Here is an 11,107-nt window from a genome sequence, read left to right as displayed (position 1 = left end):
GGAAAGTAAGCCGATCCCATGGCAATCCTTCCTATTCCTTTAATATCCGTGACTTTCACCAACAGGTCACTGGAACATAACTCATGCAGCGGAACAACGTTGACTCCCTTCGCCAGTATGCATGCCCTTGGATTGGCCGCCTTAGGGCCCCTGTAACAAAAACCAGCCCCCCTCCTAAGCCCCTGAGGGTATCTCGAACTAGCCAGGACTCCTGGATTAGTGAGATACCTGTGTGCCTCACAGCCATGCCCCTCTGCAAAACTACAAAGGCGCTTTTGCTATGATGCAAGTTAATATGGGTAATGGCTAGACCGGGAGCAGTCATTTAGGTCGGATCCCGATCTTCCTGTTCACCAACAGGCCTCTCCTGCCCCTGACTGGCCACTTTAAAGTTGACTGCGTCCTCATCCTCAGGCCTATCGTGCCTGGTGCACCGCCAGGACGTTGTCTTAAGTGACGGGTTGAATTTCTCCAGCCGACCGAGAACCACCTCTGGGTCCGTCAGTTTACCGGGGAAGCACGTCGTAGCCTTAATCATCTTCCGGAGCAACTCAACCCCACCCACCTTAAGTGATGCGCCTACCCAAGGCCTTGTCTCGGCCCCTCCCGTGCAGAAATGCGTCTTAAATTTAGGCCACTGATCTAGGGACACTCTGTCGAACGCCCTCCAAGTAGCCTCCCTGAGAAGCTCTAGCTCCTCTTCAGTAGGAAACGAGTCCGGGTAGCTCCTGTTCATCACCACCACGGTCAGAGTGTCAGTCCTTTGAGCGACTGTCAGTCCAACCTCAAAAGACTCCGTGTTCGTCGGCTGTTGGACCGCCTTAAGCCTCTTCAAAGGCTTGCCCCCCCCCCTCCCTGATCGGGGTGCCTTCTGAGCCCCTTTCTCGCTTTTGAGCCTAATTGCTGGTTATCAGCGTTGTGGTCGTCGATGTACTAGGTACTGCAGCTACTCCACTGGCCCTCTCCGCTTGCCTCCTCAATCTCCTTTTCAAGGAACCACTGACGTGTTTTTTCTTATCAGGGGGCCGATTGGCCCCTCCCGCTTCCATAGCCTCACTCAGAGAGGCCGTCATAACCTCAGCTCCCGAAAGAGCTGGGGGCACAGCCGACGCCTGAGTGAGGCTTGCCAGAGAGACAGGTCAGGGTGAAAGGGTTATGCTACACCCGCTAGACCTAGCCCCTTTCCCCCTCCGCCAACTCCCTTCCTCCTTCTTCTTTTTGTGATTTTGCATGTTCCATTTTGGTTGCCACGAGTAGCTAGGGAAATAAAAGGTCTGCCCTTGAAGAGCCCCGCATTCAAGGGTAAGACTAATTACTCGGGGAGGTCGTCCGGTGTCCCCGAGAGGCCGTTAGGACACTTTCGTAACCCCTAGGTGCCAAGGAGCCATAAGCACGATCACTCTACAGTCATGGCTTAGGGGGGTGGTCACATTGAGAGAGAAACTCAATGAATACCCGTTCGCAGGCCACCATACAAACGGAGGGCTGTTTCTTGGTCGCAGTGCGGACCGTAGGTTATTCCCGTGCCGACTCTAGAGATTGGAGATCGGTAAGGGAGGGACCTCGACCCCGGGATCCAGGAAGCCTGTGTCAGCTAGGCTCTTTCACTCTTCTATCATACTACAATCATGCATACCAGGAGAGCCCGTTTATAGGGGTCCTTTCATCCATATCCATACTGATGCAGGCCGAGGTCCGTTTGACCCCTATAGCCCACACCCTTAAGCCTCCCCACCAACTACAAGGTCTTACAGACCCTAGGGGAGGATATATCAGATAGTTTAGGAAAAATAGAAAAGCAAAATAATTGTTTACGGAAGTTTCTGAAGGCATTGTTGAGCTTAACGAAAGTCAAAAATCACAATTAGAAAAACTCCTTGAAAATAAAATTAAAATCGAATCTTGAAAATAACATAGGGCAACTCATCTCACAAAACACAAAATTGATGTCCAAGGCCACGATCCCATTAAACAGCGATATTACCACGTCAGCCCCAAAATAAAAGAAATAATTTACCAAACAGTGGATAAATTATTAGGACAAGATATAATAGAACTCTCTTGTTTAAACTGGTCAAATCTTATTGTTATGATAAAAAAAACCTGGGAAAGATTATAGATTCTGTTTAAATTTCAGAAAAGTTAATAATATTATAAAAAAGACTTATGCCCAATTCCATTCATGACAGAAATATTGGACACTTTATTATCACCAAAATTTATTTCAAAAATTGATTCAAAATTAGCTTATTTACAAAATTCCATTAAAAGAAAGCTCAAACCTTATAATAACATTCACAGTACCTAGAAAAGGCATGTATCAATTCAGAAGGATGTCATTTGGCCTAACCAATACTCCAGCAACTTTCCAGAGACTGATGGATAAAATCATAACCTCAGATTCAACGCCAAATTTTGTTTCTTATTTAGACGACATTGTAATAGTAACTCAAAATTTCGATGACCATTTAAAATACTTGAATATTGTAATAGATAAAATGAAGTATGCTACCTTAACGATCAGTCCGCACGAATGTGAATTCGGCTGCTCATAAATCAAATATTTAGGCTTTAAAGTTAACGATAAAGGATTGCACAAAGATGATGAAAAAATTCAACCAATATTAGAATTCCCTAAATCTGAAAATATTAAACAATTACAGCGCATAATAAAGGATGGCAAGTTGGTATAGAAAATTTATCCCACACTTTGCCAAAACAATAGAACCGATGAACAGATTACTTAAAAATGATAAACAATGGGATTAGGGATTAGAACAAGATGAGGCTTTCCAAGAAATTAAAGGCTTTTTAACTTCTGAACCTATATTAACCTGCCCAGATTTTAGGCAACCCCTCCTACTCGAAACCGATGCGAGTAATACGGGATTAGGAGCCGTACTTACTCAAGAGATTGACGGCATAAACTATGTAATAGCATACGCGAGCTCAAGCCTAAACAGGGCAGAATCCCGATACTCAGCATCCGAAAAAGAATGCCTAGCGGTAGTTTGGACCATCCGAAAATTTAGGCCATATATAGAAGGGTATGGTTTCAATGTAATCACGGACTACTTAGCGTTAAAGTGGCTCCATAACTTGAAAAACCTTACTGGTCGATTAGACATATGGGCATTAGAGTTACTACAATATGACTGCGAAGTCATATATCGTAAAGGTAGCTTAAATTTCGTTTCTGATGCTCTTCCGAGATCAGGAGAACCATTAAAAAATATAGCGTTTGTATTAATATGGAGCGTAGAAAAGCCAAAAGCCAATATTAACGAAAAAACGGATGACTGGCACTCTACAAAAATAAGACAAGTTACAAAAAGATCGGAAGAACACAAGAAATGGCGAATCCGAGATTCGCAACTCTATTTTTACAGAACTGACTTATTAAAATCTAATCTCTTACCAGAATCTAACCCATGGGAACTCGTCGTACCCAAACAATTACGGACACAGGTTTCGAAAGAAAATCACGATGACTTACAGCAGAACATTTAGGTTTCGAAAAGACGCACCCGAGAATTTCCGAGTACTACTTCTGGCCAGGGATGTATTCGGAGATAATCAAATATGTTAGAAATTGTCAAACGTGCAAAAGAACCAAACCAAGCAACCAACCGAAATTAGGTCTTATGGGAAAAAGAATATTCGAAGAATCAGGGAGCATGATTGCTATAGATATCATGGGACCATGACCGATTTCAAAAAAGAGAAAAAACTAATATTTACTAGTTTTTGTAGACCTTTTTGCAAAATGGGTCGAAATACTCCCAATTAGGAAAGCTAACGGGAGGACACTAGAGACAGAATTCCACAAACGTGTCATTTCGTATTAAGGAACACCGCGGATTCTTCACACTGGTAATGGCACGAAATTTGTCAATAAAACACTCAGGGACTTAACAGAAAAATTCGGTATTATGCATACTAAAACACCTAAATATTACCCCCAAACAAACCCAACCGAGCCCTGTAACAGAACAATTAAACAAATTATTAAGACCCACGTAGATAGCGACCATTCCACCTGCGATGACCATATAGATGACTTGCAGTTCGCGATAAACAATAACAAAAACTCATCAACACAATTTACCTCCGCATTTTTAAACTTAGGTCGCGAACTGGTACCACTCCAGTAGCTAAAAAAGACTTCGATAATGTAAGCGAAATGGAGTTTCAAAGCGTAGATAAATAGACAGACAGACTTAGAAGACTACAAATTATAAAAGAAGAAGTCCAGAAAAATTTGGACGTAGCAAATAGAAGACAAGCGTATAGTTATAATTTAAGAAGAAGACCTATGGAATATAAAATAGGTGATAGGATACTAAAAATAGGGACAAAGCTATCAAATAAGATAAACAAAAAAGCATGTAAACTTTACGATAAGTACGAAGGATCCTTTATTATTAAAAAGAAAATTTCCCTTGCGATTTACGAATTAAAAAACCTTAAAGGAAAAAGCATTGGGGAATGGAATATCAACGATTTTAAATTAGAAAAAGTCAGTAGAAGTACTGTCAAGTAGCAAAAAGAAAACTGATAACTTTAGATTAGAAATTTAGATTTAAGTATTGGCAAAGGCAAAGGATCGATAGCACTGCCGACACAAACTTACTGATAACTCAAGACCAAAAAACAAACTCAATCAAAATTTGCAAAACCGATTCACTAGATTTTAAGACATAAAGACAGTACGAACTTATTACCTTTCAGAGAATGGAGAACACAACAACCAGGTGTCAGCTATGCCAGAAAACATTTTTTGGGCGTGACACATTCAAACGCCTCCGCAACTGTCCAGCAGGAGAATAGCTGATACTAAGATCATCCAGTGTACCGAAAAGCCAAATAAGCTACCACCCCCATCGTCACGTTAGAAGGATGCTTAAAGAGGAGATAGTTGCAGAACAGGACAGAAAAGAACAAACGGAATAAATATTAGTAAGGGTGAAACTCCACTATAGACAAACCGACGAGGAGAGGGAGGAAACGGACAGAATGTGGAGGAGCTTACGAGACCAGAGAAGAAAGGAATACATAAAAATCCTCGAAACCTTCAACATAAAACTTAAAAAAGATGAAACTAACAAAACTTAACTAAACATACAAAGTTACCCACTTTGTGAATAATTAATATGAATAAATACTACTCACTACAAATAGCGTTACCCAAATAATTTACAAACCTGAAACAACAAACAACAATTTTCTTTTCCTTTTCTTTTTTTTTCTTTTTTTTTCTTTTTACGGTTGTTACAGGAAAGAGAAGACAATGGAGGATAATGAGAACAAGAAAATCAGCGAGGGCACCGAACTTTTAGAGAAAAACCTTAGAGAAAATGTCAAGACCTTTAAATGCCAATTCTGTGACAGACTCATGCCCAGCCAAATTTACATAATACACGACTCCTTCTATAACAACAGAGCTTACAAACAAAATTACTCAAGTCCACACGAAAATGGACAAACTTACAAACAAGGGGGTTGGGAATACATTAATCGAAAAATACAAAAACTACTAAATGTTCACTTAACCGAAACCAATTATAAAAAGACAACAGATAATTGCACTTTGGAACTATACATACACATTGACTCCTAAACGATTCTAAAACTGGACAGAGAAATTGAAGATACTTCAGTTATACACTCAGTCCCCCGCGGGGGAGGAGGGGTGTAACAGAATCGTCACCATAAATATGGACTTGGGGCGGCCCTGCATAAAAGGCTTGCCTGGCCGCATTTGACTCAAGACGAAACCCCCCGAGGGGAACCGAACCGCCGAACGTCGTGCTTGCCGCCGAAAAAACCGGTTGTTACTCAGGTGGTTATCGTCGATCGCTGCGTCCAAATGTTCGGGTGTTTACCAGTTACCCACTACCGCCAGTGCCCGACACCGAAAGGTTTTTCCTGCCTTCCAGCGTAGTTCCTACAACCAGCGAGAGTGCCGTCTTCGTGGAAGTCCTCCAGTGACCTACTGCCGTCGCCTATCCTATCCACACGTTTCCAAGGGTCGTTCGCCCGTTAACTATAACCTGGTGGTTATCGCCACAAACTAGCGATTTGTCGCCGACGCTGTAAGTGGCAATAAATGTTGCTTCCATTCTTTTGAAAATAACAAGCCTTCATTTATTGTGTTCTCACCTTTCTCGGCGTCTCTACCTCCTTTTTCCCCTCCCTCGATATTACCCGCGTAATAGATCCCACAGAGCACTAATGTCAAAAATTTAATATATATAAACATTTTGAGCAATGATCCAGCTAAATGGGTGATAAATGATGCCTTACGAGATTACATAGCAATGAATGGATACAAACGAAACGAGAACCATAGTTTTGAGAATTCTCGAATAAAATACGATGGAATTTCAAGATAATTCATGAAAGGGATGTTCAACAGAAAACTTCTCAACGGAGAAAAAAAGCTTCGTGTCTGGCTGATTTATTCTGAATCAAAAGGAACAGTTTTTTATGTACCATGTCTTTTTTTGATTCAGAATGTTCTTTTAACAACAAAAATGGTTTTAATGACTGGAAACACGCAAACATTCGACTTTAGGAGCATGAAAATTCTTGCAATCATAAAGTTTATGTTCATTAATTAAAGCAGTTGGTACAAAATAAAATTGAACAGGAGATCATTTCCCAAGTTAAAGAGAAGGTTTCTCATTTAGGCCCACCAAACAAATGGTAACTTTTCAATGCTGATATAATTTTTGGCAGAATTCGATCCTTTTATGAAAGAACATATCCGAATATTTGGTAATAAGGGCTCTGGTACTACAATTTACTTATCAAAAACGATGTACGAAGAAATTATTAAGCTCATGGCAGAAGCAGTAACAAAAGCCATATTTGATGTAATTAAAATTGCAAAATATTATGCAATTAGAGTTTATTCTACACCGGCCATATCACACGTGGACCAACTTACCTTTGTCTTTAGATATGTCAAAACTGATGGTATTCCAGTAGAAAATTTCTTGGTATTCATAGGAAATCCTGGAAATAAGGGACAATATTCGGCAGACGCAGTGCTTGCAACCCTGCAGGCTTTTGGTTTGAAAATTTAAGGCTGTAGAAGTCAATCTTATGATAACGCTAGTAATTGTTCCGGAATTTACAACTTGGATGGTGTAAACACAGTTGGATGTTGTCTTGTAGAATTTTTTTTCTCGACCGTCATGTAAAAAAGTACATATAAACAAGCAATTAAACAGAATTTCACATTCTTATTTGTATATACTGCATTATTCATAATTATTTTCTACAAGAAATTGTTTAATGAGCTATTAATTAGAGATCATCATTGCACACGAAAGTTTTCAAAGCATCGATTTTTGTACAATATCTGTCTACTATCTAAATATAAATGAGTGATAAATTCACTGATTGAAATAGTAGGTAGACGTTTCACTGATAAATCATTGATATCAGACTTATTCACTAATCAGTTCAGTAATACCAGCGTAAATCATGTTGGACTGAAAGTTACTAAAACTAAACTAAAATATTAATTTATTATGATTGCTAAATTGACATGGTGTATTACTGATTGTCAGTGGCCCATTTCTAACTATTTGAATCAATGAAATTTCACTGATTTAGATTCAGAGAGTATAAGTGAGAGAAAGGGGGGAGAGGCGGCACTTTATTTATTGCCGAGGGACGGCACAAGAGGTAAAGCCAGCCCTGCGCACGCAGTCCTCAAAAGTACTTCATTAAAGAAATTTGATTCTTTTAATTTGGCAGAATTTCTTAATTCAAATCGTAATATATGCTGTATATTATAGTTTTTCAGGAATTCCTAGTAAGGGCCTCATTATTGTCCTAAAAAGACCACTTTACCGATTTTAGGGTTATGGTATTTCATATTTCAGACGTGTCTTAGTGGAACTCCCATGCGCATTGAACTTAAACTTTGAACGGAAATCACATAGGATATTTTGATGGTGTCTTTATGATGACTTTATGATATCTCCGTGTAATTTACAAATTTATGATAAAACTATTTTTCCGCTTTTAGAACAGTTTCGGGTTTACTCTGGAGGATGTTTTTGGTTTCGCTCACATTTTCACAATAAAACATAGAGTAATCTCATAGCCGAAATATTTCTAAGGTGAACTTTAAAAAATAAATCTTAAAAATTAAGTCTCAATCAGTTTTTTGTAATATTTCACAGCATTTAAGCATTCAAGTCTTGTGAGAGAAAAATATAGAAATACTTTGAATTTGGATTGATTTCGAATAATGATAATCTTATAAACCCTGGATATCCTTTCAAGACATCCTTAAGATGACAAAACGCCAGACATAGGACCTTTTAAATACATCCTGAAGCCGTACTGATAACTTCTTTGAGATATACTTTATGGGACCAGATCAGAGCGTCTTTATTACTACCTCATGACATCTTTTTGTAAAAGCCTAAAGACGTCCACAAAAAAGCGTCTTTAGGAAGACGACAAATAAGCCTGGTCAGGAAAAAACTAACCTAGTTAACAACAATTTTTGTTTAAATCTGGGAATTTTATTGGAAATTTTTATTTCTTTGTAGTGGCTTCCCACACAATATTACCTCTTTAGTTATAAATCTTATTATTTTGTTTCAAACTTCATCAATTTTGTTGAAAACGCATCCTTAACGGTCGAAAATTCAATCTTTGTGGTGAAAATTCGTTCTTTTGGGTTAAAAATACAAATAGTTTTATAAAAGATTGACTTATTTTTAAATCTCATATATTGAAGCTAAAAAGTCAAATTAAAATCTTTTTTGGTTGAAAATTCAACTATTTTTCCAAAGTTTGTATTTTTATTTTTAAAAATCATCTACTTTAATAGATATTGCATCTTTCTTTGACCAAAATGCAACGGTTTGGTTTGAAATTCAAGAACTTTGTTTAGAAGTCTTTTTTTCTTTGTTAAAAATTAAAATGTTTTGTTGAAAATTCATATTTTTAGGTGAAAAACTTAACTATTCTCACAGAATATTTCTTTTTCAGTTTAAACTCATATTCTTATGTCGAAAGGTCAAACTGAAACCTTTTTTGGATGACAAACTATTTTTTGAATAATTTTCCTTGTTGATTTAAAATAGACTACACCTTATATTAAAATTAATGAACCAAAGAAATTTTGTTAACCTCTTGGAATTTTCAGTTACAGTAACTGAAAATTCCTAAACTGTAACAAAATTTTCTGAAATATGTGACTGGAATTTTATGCAGTTACCGTTGCTGAAATTTCTGTTACAGTTAAGAAAATTTAGAAACAGTTTCTGCATAAAGCTTTAGTGACAAGTCTCTGAAAATTCTTACATAAATTTCTAAAAGTGTACAGAAAACAAAGAAATAATATACAAATATCGCAATATATAAGAAACAATGGACAATTAATGTAGAACGAGGCAGACCAGTGGAAAAAGACACTTGAATATAAACAAAGGCAACAGAGGCTGGATAAGCCACAATTTTAAACTTTTGTCGAAACGATGTATTTTCCATTAGTTATGACACTTGAAATAACATGAGGAAACAGTTTGCATATACATTTTAATTAGTTTGCAAATAGCTTGTACGTCGTTTTAAAGTAGTTTAACAATAGTTTACAAGTAGCTTTAGAAGTTGTACATACACTGTAAAAAATACGTTTTAAAATTGCACTTCAAAGCGTAAATTTAGACATATAAATGTCACTTTAGACGCATTAAAATTACAGAGAAGAAAATTTCCACATGTTGTGCAGAATGATATCTCCTGCAGGTTTAATTCTATGATTTTGCATGAATTCATACGACTTGTTGAAAATCTCTACGTTCAGAGAGTGTAAAAAAGTACTCACGCTGTACATAGTAAAAGTGCATTTTAGTTTGCAAACCTTATTGTTCACTTTCGGCAAGAGCATGAATGCAAGTGACTAATTTTAAATTATACATGTTGCGCCATGTACGCTTGCGTAATTATAAATATATTTTTAATAGGATCTTAATGATTTATGTATTTGAGGTTATTTTGATATTTTAGAGAAACTTTTCACTTTCCGTTGTTCAATTTTACATAAGATATAAAATTTTAGTTCAGTTATGAATTTCACACTTTTATTCAGTTTTAGACATTTCTATACTAATTTCTCGCCGCTACGCGTTAGTCCACTTCTTACATACGTTTAGCGTACTTAAATTTCACAACCTTTTTTTACAGTGTAGCCATGAGGTGTATTGTAGATTGCCTTCTCGTGGTGCACCCTGGGTTCGGCTAAATAATCTACGACCACAGTACATCAGTTTGACATAAAATATATCCTGACAACAACATCACATCAAACAATGATGAAGAAATATTTCAATATTTCGTATAATTATGTAAAAATTTAGTAGAATCTTACCAAATGTATTCGCTTAGAATTTATTTTTTAATGAACAACTTAACATATGTAGCAGAATAAGTTTGCTTTTTTATAATTATTTCAAATCTCTCACTGAAAAAACTAGTTGGTTGAGACAACTAACCAAGTTGTAGGCCCAACTATTTTAGTTTGTAATATATGCCGCTGCTACTATAGTGGTTACGGCTACAACTTTTATTTGCAAGATTAAAAGTAGTTGTCCTTACTACTTTATTTGTTCTCGCTACAACTTTCGATGGTGGGTACTACTTTCAGGTAGGTGTGTTTACTACTTGAAATAGCAAGCGTTACTCCTTGAATTAGTAAGTTATACTATTAAATTAGTTACTTTACAAATAAATTAGTTGATAATACTACTTAACCCTTAAACGGCCAAAACGCCACTACCGGTACACTGCTTTTCAACGGCCAATAACTACGACTATTCGATACTAGAAAAAATTGAGACAAATATATTTTTATTGCTTAAGATCTCCTCTTTCCGACGGTGCCAATGAAATTCCTCAAAAAATTTTCGTTTTATCCCAAAATGCAGTTTAAACAAAAAAAACGTGATTTTTCGTGTCTATTTTTTTTGTGAATCATTTTCCAAAGCTTTTCGAGTCTGTAATTAACCTGGAATCTCACTAACGGGTGGAATAAATGTCTAAATTTTGAGAATCCATGGTTCAAAGATCGATTTTT

Source organism: Belonocnema kinseyi, chromosome 9 (assembly GCF_010883055.1).
Source record: "Belonocnema kinseyi isolate 2016_QV_RU_SX_M_011 chromosome 9, B_treatae_v1, whole genome shotgun sequence".
Lineage (NCBI taxonomy): Eukaryota > Metazoa > Arthropoda > Insecta > Hymenoptera > Cynipidae > Belonocnema > Belonocnema kinseyi.
The sequence above is the reverse complement of the archived record's forward strand: the minus strand, read 5'-3'. Positions refer to the sequence as shown.